Source organism: Taudactylus pleione, unplaced genomic scaffold (genome assembly GCF_031769625.1).
Source record: "Taudactylus pleione unplaced genomic scaffold, aTauple2 ptg001570l, whole genome shotgun sequence".
NCBI classification, from domain to species: Eukaryota; Metazoa; Chordata; class Amphibia; order Anura; family Myobatrachidae; genus Taudactylus; species Taudactylus pleione.
In genome coordinates, this window is record NW_028285967.1 from 1 (window position 1) to 18,286 (window position 18,286).

The 18,286-nt window shown below is 55.0% G+C and overlaps 1 protein-coding gene across 1 annotated transcript in view; it reads left to right on the top strand.

The window, feature by feature from the left end:
- Nucleotides 1-7,359: 7,359 nt before the first annotated feature.
- Nucleotides 7,360-18,286, top strand: part of LOC148442324 (myb-related transcription factor, partner of profilin-like) — a 47,431-nt gene continuing 36,504 nt past the window's right edge. Inside the window, exon 1 of the mRNA XM_088464041.1 lies at nt 7,360-7,423. The gene's annotated coding sequence lies outside the window, so the exon portion shown is untranslated. The remainder of the gene's footprint in view (nt 7,424-18,286) is intronic.

Below are 18,286 nucleotides of genomic sequence, written 5' to 3' on the forward strand. Positions count from 1 at the left end.
CTCCACCCCACTGCCAGGCAGATATAGTACCCCTCTACCAGCCCTAGCACCCCTCCACCCCACTGCCAGGCAGATATAGTACCCCTCTACCAGCCCTAGCACCCCCTCCACCCCACTGCCAGGCAGATATAGTACCCCTCTACCAGCCCTAGCACCCCTCCACCCCCACTGCCAGGCAGATATAGTACCCCTCTACCAGCCCTAGCACCCCTCCACCCCACTGCCAGGCAGATATAGTACCCCTCTACCAGCCCTAGCACCCCTCCACCCCACTGCCAGGCAGATATAGTACCCCTCTACCAGCCCTAGCACCCCTCCACCCCACTGCCAGGCAGATATAGTACCCCTCTACCAGCCCTAGCACCCCTCCACCCCACTGCCAGGCAGATATAGTACCCCTCTACCAGCCCTAGCACCCCTCCACCCCACTGCCAGGCAGATATAGTACCCCTCTACCAGCCCTAGCACCCCTCCACCCCACTGCCAGGCAGATATAGTACCCCTCTACCAGCCCTAGCACCCCTCCACCCCACTGCCAGGCAGATATAGTACCCCTCTACCAGCCCTAGCACCCCTCCACCCCACTGCCAGGCAGATATAGTACCCCTCTACCAGCCCTAGCACCCCTCCACCCCACTGCCAGGCAGATATAGTACCCCTCTACCAGCCCTAGCACCCCTCCACCCCACTGCCAGGCAGATATAGTACCCCTCTACCAGCCCTAGCACCCCTCCACCCCACTGCCAGGCAGATATAGTACCCCTCTACCAGCCCTAGCACCCCTCCACCCCACTGCCAGGCAGATATAGTACCCCTCTACCAGCCCTAGCACCCCTCCACCCCACTGCCAGGCAGATATAGTACCCCTCTACCAGCCCTAGCACCCCTCCACCCCACTGCCAGGCAGATATAGTACCCCTCTACCAGCCCTAGCACCCCTCCACCCCACTGCCAGGCAGATATAGTACCCCTCTACCAGCCCTAGCACCCCTCCACCCCACTGCCAGGCAGATATAGTACCCCTCTACCAGCCCTAGCACCCCTCCACCCCACTGCCAGGCAGATATAGTACCCCTCTACCAGCCCTAGCACCCCTCCACCCCACTGCCAGGCAGATATAGTACCCCTCTACCAGCCCTAGCACCCCTCCACCCCACTGCCAGGCAGATATAGTACCCCTCTACCAGCCCTAGCACCCCTCCACCCCACTGCCAGGCAGATATAGTACCCCTCTACCAGCCCTAGCACCCCTCCACCCCACTGCCAGGCAGATATAGTACCCCTCTACCAGCCCTAGCACCCCTCCACCCCACTGCCAGGCAGATATAGTACCCCTCTACCAGCCCTAGCACCCCTCCACCCCACTGCCAGGCAGATATAGTACCCCTCTACCAGCCCTAGCACCCCTCCACCCCACTGCCAGGCAGATATAGTACCCCTCTACCAGCCCTAGCACCCCTCCACCCCACTGCCAGGCAGATATAGTACCCCTCTACCAGCCCTAGCACCCCTCCACCCCACTGCCAGGCAGATATAGTACCCCTCTACCAGCCCTAGCACCCCTCCACCCCACTGCCAGGCAGATATAGTACCCCTCTACCAGCCCTAGCACCCCTCCACCCCACTGCCAGGCAGATATAGTACCCCTCTACCAGCCCTAGCACCCCTCCACCCCACTGCCAGGCAGATATAGTACCCCTCTACCAGCCCTAGCACCCCTCCACCCCACTGCCAGGCAGATATAGTACCCCTCTACCAGCCCTAGCACCCCTCCACCCCACTGCCAGGCAGATATAGTACCCCTCTACCAGCCCTAGCACCCCTCCACCCCACTGCCAGGCAGATATAGTACCCCTCTACCAGCCCTAGCACCCCTCCACCCCACTGCCAGGCAGATATAGTACCCCTCTACCAGCCCTAGCACCCCTCCACCCCACTGCCAGGCAGATATAGTACCCCTCTACCAGCCCTAGCACCCCTCCACCCCACTGCCAGGCAGATATAGTACCCCTCTACCAGCCCTAGCACCCCTCCACCCCACTGCCAGGCAGATATAGTACCCCTCTACCAGCCCTAGCACCCCTCCACCCCACTGCCAGGCAGATATAGTACCCCTCTACCAGCCCTAGCACCCCTCCACCCCACTGCCAGGCAGATATAGTACCCCTCTACCAGCCCTAGCACCCCTCCACCCCACTGCCAGGCAGATATAGTACCCCTCTACCAGCCCTAGCACCCCTCCACCCCACTGCCAGGCAGATATAGTACCCCTCTACCAGCCCTAGCACCCCTCCACCCCACTGCCAGGCAGATATAGTACCCCTCTACCAGCCCTAGCACCCCTCCACCCCACTGCCAGGCAGATATAGTACCCCTCTACCAGCCCTAGCACCCCTCCACCCCACTGCCAGGCAGATATAGTACCCCTCTACCAGCCCTAGCACCCCTCCACCCCACTGCCAGGCAGATATAGTACCCCTCTACCAGCCCTAGCACCCCTCCACCCCACTGCCAGGCAGATATAGTACCCCTCTACCAGCCCTAGCACCCCTCCACCCCACTGCCAGGCAGATATAGTACCCCTCTACCAGCCCTAGCACCCCTCCACCCCACTGCCAGGCAGATATAGTACCCCTCTACCAGCCCTAGCACCCCTCCACCCCACTGCCAGGCAGATATAGTACCCCTCTACCAGCCCTAGCACCCCTCCACCCCACTGCCAGGCAGATATAGTACCCCTCTACCAGCCCTAGCACCCCTCCACCCCACTGCCAGGCAGATATAGTACCCCTCTACCAGCCCTAGCACCCCTCCACCCCACTGCCAGGCAGATATAGTACCCCTCTACCAGCCCTAGCACCCCTCCACCCCACTGCCAGGCAGATATAGTACCCCTCTACCAGCCCTAGCACCCCTCCACCCCACTGCCAGGCAGATATAGTACCCCTCTACCAGCCCTAGCACCCCTCCACCCCACTGCCAGGCAGATATAGTACCCCTCTACCAGCCCTAGCACCCCTCCACCCCACTGCCAGGCAGATATAGTACCCCTCTACCAGCCCTAGCACCCCTCCACCCCACTGCCAGGCAGATATAGTACCCCTCTACCAGCCCTAGCACCCCTCCACCCCACTGCCAGGCAGATATAGTACCCCTCTACCAGCCCTAGCACCCCTCCACCCCACTGCCAGGCAGATATAGTACCCCTCTACCAGCCCTAGCACCCCTCCACCCCACTGCCAGGCAGATATAGTACCCCTCTACCAGCCCTAGCACCCCTCCACCCCACTGCCAGGCAGATATAGTACCCCTCTACCAGCCCTAGCACCCCTCCACCCCACTGCCAGGCAGATATAGTACCCCTCTACCAGCCCTAGCACCCCTCCACCCCACTGCCAGGCAGATATAGTACCCCTCTACCAGCCCTAGCACCCCTCCACCCCACTGCCAGGCAGATATAGTACCCCTCTACCAGCCCTAGCACCCCTCCACCCCACTGCCAGGCAGATATAGTACCCCTCTACCAGCCCTAGCACCCCTCCACCCCACTGCCAGGCAGATATAGTACCCCTCTACCAGCCCTAGCACCCCTCCACCCCACTGCCAGGCAGATATAGTACCCCTCTACCAGCCCTAGCACCCCTCCACCCCACTGCCAGGCAGATATAGTACCCCTCTACCAGCCCTAGCACCCCTCCACCCCACTGCCAGGCAGATATAGTACCCCTCTACCAGCCCTAGCACCCCTCCACCCCACTGCCAGGCAGATATAGTACCCCTCTACCAGCCCTAGCACCCCTCCACCCCACTGCCAGGCAGATATAGTACCCCTCTACCAGCCCTAGCACCCCTCCACCCCACTGCCAGGCAGATATAGTACCCCTCTACCAGCCCTAGCACCCCTCCACCCCACTGCCAGGCAGATATAGTACCCCTCTACCAGCCCTAGCACCCCTCCACCCCACTGCCAGGCAGATATAGTACCCCTCTACCAGCCCTAGCACCCCTCCACCCCACTGCCAGGCAGATATAGTACCCCTCTACCAGCCCTAGCACCCCTCCACCCCACTGCCAGGCAGATATAGTACCCCTCTACCAGCCCTAGCACCCCTCCACCCCACTGCCAGGCAGATATAGTACCCCTCTACCAGCCCTAGCACCCCTCCACCCCACTGCCAGGCAGATATAGTACCCCTCTACCAGCCCTAGCACCCCTCCACCCCACTGCCAGGCAGATATAGTACCCCTCTACCAGCCCTAGCACCCCTCCACCCCACTGCCAGGCAGATATAGTACCCCTCTACCAGCCCTAGCACCCCTCCACCCCACTGCCAGGCAGATATAGTACCCCTCTACCAGCCCTAGCACCCCTCCACCCCACTGCCAGGCAGATATAGTACCCCTCTACCAGCCCTAGCACCCCTCCACCCCACTGCCAGGCAGATATAGTACCCCTCTACCAGCCCTAGCACCCCTCCACCCCACTGCCAGGCAGATATAGTACCCCTCTACCAGCCCTAGCACCCCTCCACCCCACTGCCAGGCAGATATAGTACCCCTCTACCAGCCCTAGCACCCCTCCACCCCACTGCCAGGCAGATATAGTACCCCTCTACCAGCCCTAGCACCCCTCCACCCCACTGCCAGGCAGATATAGTACCCCTCTACCAGCCCTAGCACCCCTCCACCCCACTGCCAGGCAGATATAGTACCCCTCTACCAGCCCTAGCACCCCTCCACCCCACTGCCAGGCAGATATAGTACCCCTCTACCAGCCCTAGCACCCCTCCACCCCACTGCCAGGCAGATATAGTACCCCTCTACCAGCCCTAGCACCCCTCCACCCCACTGCCAGGCAGATATAGTACCCCTCTACCAGCCCTAGCACCCCTCCACCCCACTGCCAGGCAGATATAGTACCCCTCTACCAGCCCTAGCACCCCTCCACCCCACTGCCAGGCAGATATAGTACCCCTCTACCAGCCCTAGCACCCCTCCACCCCACTGCCAGGCAGATATAGTACCCCTCTACCAGCCCTAGCACCCCTCCACCCCACTGCCAGGCAGATATAGTACCCCTCTACCAGCCCTAGCACCCCTCCACCCCACTGCCAGGCAGATATAGTACCCCTCTACCAGCCCTAGCACCCCTCCACCCCACTGCCAGGCAGATATAGTACCCCTCTACCAGCCCTAGCACCCCTCCACCCCACTGCCAGGCAGATATAGTACCCCTCTACCAGCCCTAGCACCCCTCCACCCCACTGCCAGGCAGATATAGTACCCCTCTACCAGCCCTAGCACCCCTCCACCCCACTGCCAGGCAGATATAGTACCCCTCTACCAGCCCTAGCACCCCTCCACCCCACTGCCAGGCAGATATAGTACCCCTCTACCAGCCCTAGCACCCCTCCACCCCACTGCCAGGCAGATATAGTACCCCTCTACCAGCCCTAGCACCCCTCCACCCCACTGCCAGGCAGATATAGTACCCCTCTACCAGCCCTAGCACCCCTCCACCCCACTGCCAGGCAGATATAGTACCCCTCTACCAGCCCTAGCACCCCTCCACCCCACTGCCAGGCAGATATAGTACCCCTCTACCAGCCCTAGCACCCCTCCACCCCACTGCCAGGCAGATATAGTACCCCTCTACCAGCCCTAGCACCCCTCCACCCCACTGCCAGGCAGATATAGTACCCCTCTACCAGCCCTAGCACCCCTCCACCCCACTGCCAGGCAGATATAGTACCCCTCTACCAGCCCTAGCACCCCTCCACCCCACTGCCAGGCAGATATAGTACCCCTCTACCAGCCCTAGCACCCCTCCACCCCACTGCCAGGCAGATATAGTACCCCTCTACCAGCCCTAGCACCCCTCCACCCCACTGCCAGGCAGATATAGTACCCCTCTACCAGCCCTAGCACCCCTCCACCCCACTGCCAGGCAGATATAGTACCCCTCTACCAGCCCTAGCACCCCTCCACCCCACTGCCAGGCAGATATAGTACCCCTCTACCAGCCCTAGCACCCCTCCACCCCACTGCCAGGCAGATATAGTACCCCTCTACCAGCCCTAGCACCCCTCCACCCCACTGCCAGGCAGATATAGTACCCCTCTACCAGCCCTAGCACCCCTCCACCCCACTGCCAGGCAGATATAGTACCCCTCTACCAGCCCTAGCACCCCTCCACCCCACTGCCAGGCAGATATAGTACCCCTCTACCAGCCCTAGCACCCCTCCACCCCACTGCCAGGCAGATATAGTACCCCTCTACCAGCCCTAGCACCCCTCCACCCCACTGCCAGGCAGATATAGTACCCCTCTACCAGCCCTAGCACCCCTCCACCCCACTGCCAGGCAGATATAGTACCCCTCTACCAGCCCTAGCACCCCTCCACCCCACTGCCAGGCAGATATAGTACCCCTCTACCAGCCCTAGCACCCCTCCACCCCACTGCCAGGCAGATATAGTACCCCTCTACCAGCCCTAGCACCCCTCCACCCCACTGCCAGGCAGATATAGTACCCCTCTACCAGCCCTAGCACCCCTCCACCCCACTGCCAGGCAGATATAGTACCCCTCTACCAGCCCTAGCACCCCTCCACCCCACTGCCAGGCAGATATAGTACCCCTCTACCAGCCCTAGCACCCCTCCACCCCACTGCCAGGCAGATATAGTACCCCTCTACCAGCCCTAGCACCCCTCCACCCCACTGCCAGGCAGATATAGTACCCCTCTACCAGCCCTAGCACCCCTCCACCCCACTGCCAGGCAGATATAGTACCCCTCTACCAGCCCTAGCACCCCTCCACCCCACTGCCAGGCAGATATAGTACCCCTCTACCAGCCCTAGCACCCCTCCACCCCACTGCCAGGCAGATATAGTACCCCTCTACCAGCCCTAGCACCCCTCCACCCCACTGCCAGGCAGATATAGTACCCCTCTACCAGCCCTAGCACCCCTCCACCCCACTGCCAGGCAGATATAGTACCCCTCTACCAGCCCTAGCACCCCTCCACCCCACTGCCAGGCAGATATAGTACCCCTCTACCAGCCCTAGCACCCCTCCACCCCACTGCCAGGCAGATATAGTACCCCTCTACCAGCCCTAGCACCCCTCCACCCCACTGCCAGGCAGATATAGCACCCCTCCACCCCACAGCCCGGACCCGGCCGCCAGATCTGTCACTAATGTGACTCCCGCCTCGGGCCCCGCCCACCGCCTGACGTCAGGAAGGTCCTTCCGCTGAAGGGGATCCATGTCGGAGCAGCGGGGAGGGTGCAGTGACGCAGTAGCGGGGAGGGTGCAGTGACGCAGTGCGGAGCATGCCCGGCTGTGCTGCCCGGGGTGAGTGGAGGGGGGGGGAGAGGAAGTGGAAGAGGTGGAGCAGGAGCAGAAGAAGCTACAAAAACGGTGAGAAATTCAGTATATAGCGTTCTGCGTCCTGCGCTGCACATACACATAGCGTCACCCTACTGTGCTCTGCAGCCCGGAGATCCCCTCCCTGTACTGTATGTGCTGCATACCTGGGGCCCCCTGTACTGTGTGTGTGCTGCATTCCTGGGGGCCCCTGTACTGTGTGTGTGCTGCATCCCTGGGGCCCCCTGTACCGTGTGTGTGCTGCATTCCTGGGGCCCCCTGTACCGTGTGTGTGCTGCATCCCTGGGGCCCCCTGTACCGTGTGTGTGCTGCATTCCTGGGGCCCCCTGTACCGTGTGTGTGCTGCATCCCTGGGGCCCCCTGTACCGTGTGTGTGCTGCATCCCTGGGGCCCCCTGTACTGTGTGTGTGTGCTGCATTCCTGGGGCCCCCTGTACCGTGTGTGTGCTGCATCCCTGGGGCCCCCTGTACCGTGTGTGTGTGCTGCACCCCTGGGGCCCCCTGTACTGTGTGTGCGCTGCATCCCTGGGGCCCCCTGTATTGAGTGTGCGCTGCATCCCTGGGGCCCCCTGTACTGTGTGTGCTGCACCCCTGGGGCCCCCTGTACCGTGTGTGTGCTGCATACCTGGGGCCCCCTGTACTGTGTGTGTGCTGCATACCTGGGGCCCCCTGTACCGTGTGTGTGCTGCATACCTGGGGCCCCCTGTACCGTGTGTGTGCTGCATACCTGGGGCCCCCTGTACCGTGTGTGTGCTGCATACCTGGGGCCCCCTGTACCGTGTGTGTGCTGCATACCTGGGGCCCCCTGTACCGTGTGTGTGCTGCATCCCTGGGGCCCCCTGTACCGTGTGTGTGCTGCATACCTGGGGCCCCTGTACTGTGTGTGTGTGCTGCATTCCTGGGGCCCCGTGTACTGTGTGTGTGTGCTGCATTCCTGGGGCCCCCTGTACCGTGTGTGTGCTGCATCCCTGGGGCCGCCTGTACTGTGTGTGTGTGCTGCATCCCTGGGGCCCCCGGTACCGTGTGTGTGCTGCATCCCTGGGGCCTCCTGTGCTGTGTGTGCTGCATCCCTGGGGCCCCCTGTACCGTGTGTGTGCTGCATCCCTGGGGCCCCCTGTATTGTGTGTGTGTGTGTGCTGCATCCCTGGGGCCCCCTGTACCGTGTGTGTGTCCTGCATCCCTGGGGCCCCCTGTGCTGGGTATGTTGCACACTTGGGGCCCCCTGTGCTGTGTGTGCTGCATCCCTGGGGCCCCCTGTACCGTGTATGTGCTGCATCCCTGGGGCCCCCTGTGCTGTGTGTGTGCTGCATCCCTGGGGCCCCCTGTACTGTATGTGCTGCATCCCTGGGGCCCCCTGTGCTGTGTGTGTGCTGCATCCCTGGGGCCCCCTGTGCTGTGTGTGTGCTGCATCCCTGGGGCCCCCTGTACATGCAGCTTTCTTGTAGCCCCCTGTACAGCGCAGACTGTAATTTCCCTCCATTTACTGCGTACAGTGCGCTTTTCTGAACCTTATACACAGTGTAAACCGTAAAAACAATATAATAAATGAGACTCAATAAATGAATTCACTTTCAATTATTCTATTAATGTACACACGCCGGACGATGTGCCTGAGCCGCGCGCACGCCGGACGATGTGCCTGAGCCGCGCGCACGCCGGACGATGTGCCTGAGCCGCGCGCACGCCGGACGATGTGCCTGAGCCGCGCGCACGCCGGACGATGTGCCTGAGCCGCGCGCACGCCGGACGATGTGCCTGAGCCGCGCGCACACACTGGATGATCTATTTAGCAATCGATATCGCTGAACGATCTCCCGTGAATTTCCCGCTGTGTTGGATGAATGATATCGTTCCTCCATACACCAACAATCTCACCCACGACCAACGACCATTGCCTCCTGCGGGCACGGATAGATATCGTTATCGTCCATGCGGGAATGCGCATCGTTTGTCCATCGCTGGCCGCAGCGTTAGAATAGGTGACAGTGAGCAGATATGGGGATTGTCTCTACTCCCCATAGTTACCCCGTATTTCCCATTCACCCATCCACACTGAGCGCAAAGCGTTCTCCATTATATTGTGCTCATTCAGCGCACACAGCGCCCTACAGCCGGCACTTCTGGCGCTAAGATGGTACAGATCGCCCCGATGCTGTGTAACCCATAGCAACGAGTCAGCCAGTAACTCCCACTGAACTGGTTGGTTGCAGATAGCACCACAGAGGCAGCTCAGGTGTCGGCATTCATCCATGTAGTGCCGACCTACTCTGCATTACACCCAGCGTCCTGCAGCTGCCTCTTCCCTAAGTACATTGTTATAATAACCCCAATGAGAAGCCGGATGGCAGCTGTGATTTTATATATATATTATACGGTAACAAATGCCCTCACTGTGCGCAAAATCCAAATCTAGACTATACCAGAAAACACAATATATAGCTGCAGCTTTCCCTACATATCTCTGTCAGACAGATATACAATATATAGTAACACAAGAAAAGGACGCTCACAGATACAGACTTAGGGGTATATGTGACATAAGCTTGATGTCAGATATATATCACCAACCAATCCGCTTGTAACGTGCATTTTGCATTAAGAAATGATGGTTTGGAGCTGATTGGTTGGTGATATCTATGTCACAATTTTATCTCACATCAAGCTTTGATACATAGGCCCCGTAATGTGAATACTGTACAAATAGTAACAGTATAATAAGTACAGATATCAGTCTAAGGGCTCAGATGGAGAGATCGATGGTAGATACTTCTCAGGGGAATTCTACTGTTAAGTTCTTGGTGATCTTTGTAGTTTGGAGAAGACTTTAGGGGTGGTGGCCGCACCGTTCTCATATGAAGTATGTATTTGTGAGCGCGCGTTTTCTCCTTCTGTTGTGTTAATAAAATATATATATATAAAATTAGTGCTAATATAATACATATAATATATGTATATAATTAGTGCTCAGACACATTATTTATAAAGCTTTGAGTCCCCTTATGTTTCCCAGTATATTCTGTGTACAATAGTCGCCATCTTACTGCGTACAGGACACACATGTAACATGTAATCTAGGATTCAGAAATGCACAAACAATGTTCCTTTTATATACACGCGCCATATACACACAGGACATATATACACGCTCCATATACACACAGGACATTTATACACAGGACATATATACACGCGCCATATATACACAGGACATATATACACGCTCCATATACACACAGGACATATATACACAGGCCATATATACACAGGACATATATACACGCTCCATATACACAGGACATATATACACAGGACATATATACATGCTCCATATACACAGGACATATATACATGCTCCATACACACAGGACATATATACATGCTCCATACACACAGGACATATATACATGCTCCATACACACAGGACATATATACACGCTCCATATACACATAGGACATATATACACAGGACATATATACACGCGCCATATATACACAGGACATATATACACGCTCCATATACACAGGACATATATACACAGGACATATATACATGCTCCATATACACAGGACATATATACACGCTCCATATACAAATGCCATATATACACAGGACATATATACACGCGCCATATACATGCTCACACACATTTTCTTTGTATGTACACAAACACCTTTTCCTTGTATGTAGACACGCACAAGCTTTTTCCTTGCATATGTACAAGCATACACCTGTTCTTTGTATATACACGCACACTCCTTTTATATGCACACACTTTTCTTTGTATGAACACACGCCTTTTTCCTTGTATGTGCACACACTTTTCCTTGTATGTGCACTCCACTTTCCTTGTATGTGCACAAGCCTTTTCCTTGTATGTGCACACGCCTTTTCCTTGTATGTGCACCACTTTCCTTGTATGTGCACACGCCTTTTCCTTGTATATGTACTCCACTTTCCTTGTATGTGCACACGCCTTTACCTTGTATGTGCACCACTTTCCTTGTATGTGCACACGCCTTTTCCTTGTATGTGCACACGCCTATTCCTTGTATGTGCACACGCACAAGCTTTTTCCTTGCATATGTACAAGCATACACCTGTTCTTTGTATATACACGCACATTCCTTTTATATGCACACACTTTTCCTTGTATGTGCACACGCCTTTTTCCTTGTATGTGCACACACTTTTACTTGTATGTGCACTCCACTTTCCTTGCATGTGCACTCCACTTTCCTTGTATGTGCACAAGCCTTTTCCTTGTATGTGCACACGCCTTTTCCTTGTATGTGCACCACTTTCCTTGTATGTGCTCACGCCTTTTCCTTGTATATGTACTCCACTTTCCTTGTATGTGTACACGCTTTTTCCTTGTATGTGCACCACTTTCCTTGTATGTGCACACGCCTTTTCCTTGTATGTGCACACGCCTTTTCCTTGCATATATACTCCACTTTCCTTGTATGTGTACACGCCTTTACCTTGTATATGTGCACCATTTTCCTTGTATGTGCACACGCCTTTTCCTTGTATCTGTCAGTCTATAGGGTTTGGTAAGGCGCACATTGCCGTACTGTCAGTCTATAGGGTTTGGTGAGGCGCACATTGCCGTACTGTCAGTCTATAGGGTTTGGTGAGGCGCACATTGCCGTACTGTCAGTCTATAGGGTTTGGTAAGGCGCACATTGCCGTACTGTCAGTCTATAGGGTTTGGTGAGGCGCACATTGCCGTACTGTCAGTCTATAGGGTTTGGTGAGGCGCACATTGCCGTACTGTCAGTCTATAGGGTTTGGTGAGGCGCACATTGCCGTACTGTCAGTCTATAGGGTTTGGTGAGGCGCACATTGCGGTACTGTCAGTCTATAGGGTTTGGTAAGGCGCACATTGCCGTACTGTCAGTCTATAGGGTTTGGTGAGGCGCACATTGCGGTACTGTCAGTCTATAGGGTTTGGTGAGGCGCACATTGCCGTACTGTCAGTCTATAGGGTTTGGTGAGGCGCACATTGCCGTACTGTCAGTCTATAGGGTTTGGTGAGGCGCACATTGCCGTACTGTCAGTCTATAGGGTTTGGTGAGGCGCACATTGCCGTACTGTCAGTTTATAGGGTTTGGTGAGGCGCACATTGCCGTACTGTCAGTCTATAGGGTTTGGTGAGGCGCACATTGCCGTACTGTCAGTCTATAGGGTTTGGTGAGGCGCACATTGCCGTACTGTCAGTCTATAGGGTTTGGTGAGGCGCACATTGCCGTACTGTCAGTCTATAGGGTTTGGTGAGGCGCACATTGCCGTACTGTCAGTCTATAGGGTTTGGTGAGGCGCACATTGCCGTACTGTCAGTCTATAGGGTTTGGTGAGGCGCACATTGCCGTACTGTCAGTCTATAGGGTTTGGTGAGGCGCACATTGCCGTACTGTCAGTCTATAGGGTTTGGTGAGGCGCACATTGCCGTACTGTCAGTCTATAGGGTTTGGTGAGGCGCACATTGCCGTACTGTCAGTCTATAGGGTTTGGTGAGGCGCACATTGCCGTACTGTCAGTCTATAGGGTTTGGTGAGGCGCATATTGCCGTACTGTCAGTCTATAGGGTTTGGTGAGGCGCACATTGCCGTACTGTCAGTCTATAGGGTTTGGTGAGGCGCACATTGCCGTACTGTCAGTCTATAGGGTTTGGTGAGGCGCACATTGCCGTACTGTCAGTCTATAGGGTTTGGTGAGGCGCACATTGCCGTACTGTCAGTCTATAGGGTTTGGTGAGGCGCACATTGCCGTACTGTCAGTCTATAGGGTTTGGTGAGGCGCACATTGCCGTACTGTCAGTCTATAGGGTTTGGTGAGGCGCACATTGCCGTACTGTCAGTCTATAGGGTTTTTTGTATCCCCGTTTACTTACGGCTGGAGAGCTGGTAGAGAGGCAGGAACGCATGCGTCACACTAACGGCGTGCCCACATATCAGTGATTCGCCATTTAGTCGGAGTGTCTCTTGGGTAGCGGAGAGCTGCTGCAGCAATACACTGTCATGTTAATGATTTTCGGTTGCGCTATGCGGCTACTTCTGATTGGTCGAGTGTAAACCCTTCCATAGCGCCAACATTTCCCCTTGATGAAGTATGAATCTTTATGCAGTGGTGGTCGTCTTAGCTGTGCGGCTCCGTTTCCCGGACACTGCACTTAGTGATACAGGGTCTTATACAGATGTGGTCGCAGCAGCAGTCATATGCAAATACTGGTTTCATCCCTCCCCTTGTGTACTCATGTGCACCGCAATGTGCCAGCCCTGAGACGCCCAATGTCCGTGCCTGGGGACAGTGCAGAGCCGACGGTGCTCGCAAACACTCCACCATGGACACTTGTACCTGCCTGCGGCTCTTGTAGTGTCTCCTTCTCTACTCTGGCGGAACATGGCCTCTAGCTACGGCTCTGCGTTGGGTAACACAGCTTCCACATAGAAGGTGGTTAGTGACAGCTGAGATAGCGGGACCACATAGAAGGCGGTTAGTGACAGCTGAGATAGCTGGACCATATAGAAGGCGGTTAGTGACAGCTGAGATAGCGGGACCACATAGAAGGTGGTTAGTGACAGCTGAGATAGCTGGACCATATAGAAGGCGGTTAGTGACAGCTGAGATAGCGGGACCACATAGAAGGCGGCTAGTGACAGCTGAGATAGCGGGACCTTATAGAAGGCAGTTAGTGACAGCTGAGATAGCGGGACCTTATAGAAGGCAGTTAGTGACAGCTGAGATAGCGGGACCTTATAGAAGGCGGTTAGTAACAGCTGAGATAGTGGGACCACATAGAAGGCAGTTAGTGACAGCTGAGATAGCGGGACCTTATAGAAGGTGGTTAGTGACAGCTGAGATAGCGGGACCTTATAGAAGGCAGTTAGTGACAGCTGAGATAGCGGGACCTTATAGAAGGCGGTTAGTGACAGCTGAGATAGCGGGACCTTATAGAAGGCGGTTAGTGACAGCTGAGATAGCTGGACCACATAGAAGGCGGTTAGTGACAGCTGAGTTAGCTGGACCACATAGAAGGCGGTTAGTGACAGCTGAGATAGCTGGACCACATAGAAGGCGGTTAGTGACAGCTGAGTTAGCTGGACCACATAGAAGGCGGTCAGTGACAGCTGGACCATATAGAGGTGGTTAGTGACAGCTGGACCATATAGAGGCGGTTAGTGACAGCTGAGATAGCGGGACCATATAGAAGGCGGTTAGTGACAGCTGAGATAGCTGGACCACATAGAAGGTGGTTAGTGACAGCTGAGATAGCTGGACCACATAGAAGGTGGTTAGTGATAGCTGGACCATATAGAAGGCGGTTAGTGACAGCTGAGATAGCTGGACCACATAAAAGGCGGTTAGTGACAGCTGAGATAGCGGGACAATATAGAAGGCGGTTAGTGACAGCTGAGATAGCGGGACCATATAGAAGGCAGTTAGTGACAGCTGAGATAGCGGGATCTTATAGAAGGCTGTTAGTGACAGCTGAGATAGCGGGACCATATAGAAGGCGGTTAGTGACAGCTGAGATAGCTGGACCACATAGAAGGCGGTTAGTGACAGCTGAGATAGCTGGACCACATCGAAGGCGGTTAGTGACAGCTGAGTTAGCTGGACCACATAGAAGGCGGTTAGTGACAGCTGAGTTAGCTGGACCACATAGAAGGCGGTTAGTGACAGCTGAGTTAGCTGGACCACATAGAAGGCGGTTAGTGACAGCTGAGATAGCTGGACCACATAGAAGGCGGTCAGTGACAGCTGGACCATATAGAGGTGGTTAGTGACAGCTGGACCATATAGAGGCGGTTAGTGACAGCTGAGATAGCGGGACCATATAGAAGGCGGTTAGTGACAGCTGAGATAGCTGGACCACATAGAAGGTGGTTAGTGACAGCTGAGATAGCTGGACCACATAGAAGGTGGTTAGTGACAGCTGAGATAGCTGGACCATATAGAAGGCGGTTAGTGACAGCTGAGATAGCTGGACCACATAAAAGGCGGTTAGTGACAGCTGAGATAGCGGGACCTTATAGAAAGCAGTTAGTGACAGCTGAGATAGCGGGACCTTATAGAAGGCAGTTAGTGACAGCTGAGATAGCGGGACCTTATAGAAGGCGGTTAGTAGCTGAGATAGTGGGACCACATAGAAGGCAGTTAGTGACAGCTGAGATAGCGGGACCTTATAGAAGGCAGTTAGTGACAGCTGAGATAGCGGGATCTTATAGAAGGCAGTAAGTGACAGCTGAGATAGCGGGACCTTATAGAAGGCGGTTAGTGACAGCTGAGATAGCTGGACCACATAGAAGGCGGTTAGTGACAGCTGAGTTAGCTGGACCACATAGAAGGCGGTTAGTGACAGCTGAGATAGCTGGACCACATAGAAGGCGGTTAGTGACAGCTGAGTTAGCTGGACCACATAGAAGGCGGTTAGTGACAGCTGAGTTAGCTGGACCACATAGAAGGCGGTTAGTGACAGCTGAGATAGCTGGACCACATAGAAGGCGGTCAGTGACAGCTGGACCATATAGAGGTGGTTAGTGACAGCTGGACCATATAGAGGCGGTTAGTGACAGCTGAGATAGCTGGACTATATAGAAGGCGGTTAGTGACAGCTGAGATAGCTGGACCACATAGAAGGTGGTTAGTGACAGCTGAGATAGCTGGACCACATAGAAGGTGGTTAGTGACAGCTGAGATAGCTGGACCATATAGAAGGCGGTTAGTGACAGCTGAGATAGCTGGACCACATAAAAGGCGGTTAGTGACAGCTGAGATAGCGGGACCATATAGAAGGCGGTTAGTGACAGCTGAGATAGCGGGACCATATAGAAGGCAGTTAGTGACAGCTGAGATAGCGGGACCTTATAGAAGGCGGTTAGTGACAGCTGAGATAGCGGGACCTTATAGAAGGCGGTTAGTGACAGCTGAGATAGCGGGACCATATAGAAGGCGGTTAGTGACAGCTGAGATAGCTGGACCACATAGAAGGCGGTTAGTGACAGCTGAGATAGCTGGACTACATCGAAGGCGGTTAGTGACAGCTGAGATAGCTTGACCACATAGAAGGCGGTCAGTGACAGCTGGACCATATAGAGGTGGTTAGTGACAGCTGGACCATATAGAGGCGGTTAGTGACAGCTGAGATAGCTGGACCATATAGAAGGCGGTTAGTGACAGCTGAGATAGCTGGACCACATAAAAGGCGGTTAGTGACAGCTGAGATAGCGGGACCATATAGAAGGCGGTTAGTGACAGCTGAGATAGCGGGACCATATAGAAGGCAGTTAGTGACAGCTGAGATAGCGGGACCATATAGAAGGCGGTTAGTGACAGCTGAGATAGCGGGACCATATAGTAGGAAGTTAGAGATAGCTGGACCACATAGAAGGCAGTTAGTGACAGCTGAGATAGCGGGACTATATAGAAGGCGGTTAGTGACAGCTGAGATAGCGGGACCTTATAGAAGGCGGTTAGTGACAGTTGAGATAGCGGGACCACATAGAAGGCGGTTAGTGACAGCTGAGATAGCGGGACCTTATAGAAGGCAGTTAGTGACAGCTGAGATAGCTGGACCACATAGAAGGTGGTTAGTGACAGCTGAGATAGCTGGACCATATAGAAGGCGGTTAGTGACAGCTGAGATAGCTGGACCACATAAAAGGCGGTTAGTGACAGCTGAGATAGCGGGACCTTATAGAAAGCAGTTAGTGACAGCTGAGATAGCGGGACCTTATAGAAGGCAGTTAGTGACAGCTGAGATAGCGGGACCTTATAGAAGGCGGTTAGTAGCTGAGATAGTGGGACCACATAGAAGGCAGTTAGTGACAGCTGAGATAGCGGGACCTTATAGAAGGCAGTTAGTGACAGCTGAGATAGCGGGATCTTATAGAAGGCAGTAAGTGACAGCTGAGATAGCGGGACCTTGTAGAAGGCGGTTAGTGACAGCTGAGATAGCTGGACCACATAGAAGGCGGTTAGTGACAGCTGAGTTAGCTGGACCACATAGAAGGCGGTTAGTGACAGCTGAGATAGCTGGACCACATAGAAGGCGGTTAGTGACAGCTGAGTTAGCTGGACCACATAGAAGGCGGTTAGTGACAGCTGAGTTAGCTGGACCACATAGAAGGCGGTTAGTGACAGCTGAGATAGCTGGACCACATAGAAGGCGGTCAGTGACAGCTGGACCATATAGAGGTGGTTAGTGACAGCTGGACCATATAGAGGCGGTTAGTGACAGCTGAGATAGCTGGACTATATAGAAGGCGGTTAGTGACAGCTGAGATAGCTGGACCACATAGAAGGTGGTTAGTGACAGCTGAGATAGCTGGACCACATAGAAGGTGGTTAGTGACAGCTGAGATAGCTGGACCATATAGAAGGCGGTTAGTGACAGCTGAGATAGCTGGACCACATAAAAGGCGGTTAGTGACAGCTGAGATAGCGGGACCATATAGAAGGCGGTTAGTGACAGCTGAGATAGCGGGACCTTATAGAAGGTGGTTAGTGACAGCTGAGATAGCGGGACCTTATAGAAGGCAGTTAGTGACAGCTGAGATAGCGGGACCTTATAGAAGGCGGTTAGTGACAGCTGAGATAGCGGGACCTTATAGAAGGCGGTTAGTGACAGCTGAGATAGCTGGACCACATAGAAGGCGGTTAGTGACAGCTGAGATAGCGGGACCTTATAGAAGGCGGTTAGTGACAGCTGAGATAGCTGGACCACATAGAAGGCGGTTAGTGACAGCTGAGTTAGCTGGACCACATAGAAGGCGGTTAGTGACAGCTGAGATAGCTGGACCACATAGAAGGCGGTTAGTGACAGCTGAGTTAGCTGGACCACATAGAAGGCGGTCAGTGACAGCTGGACCATATAGAGGTGGTTAGTGACAG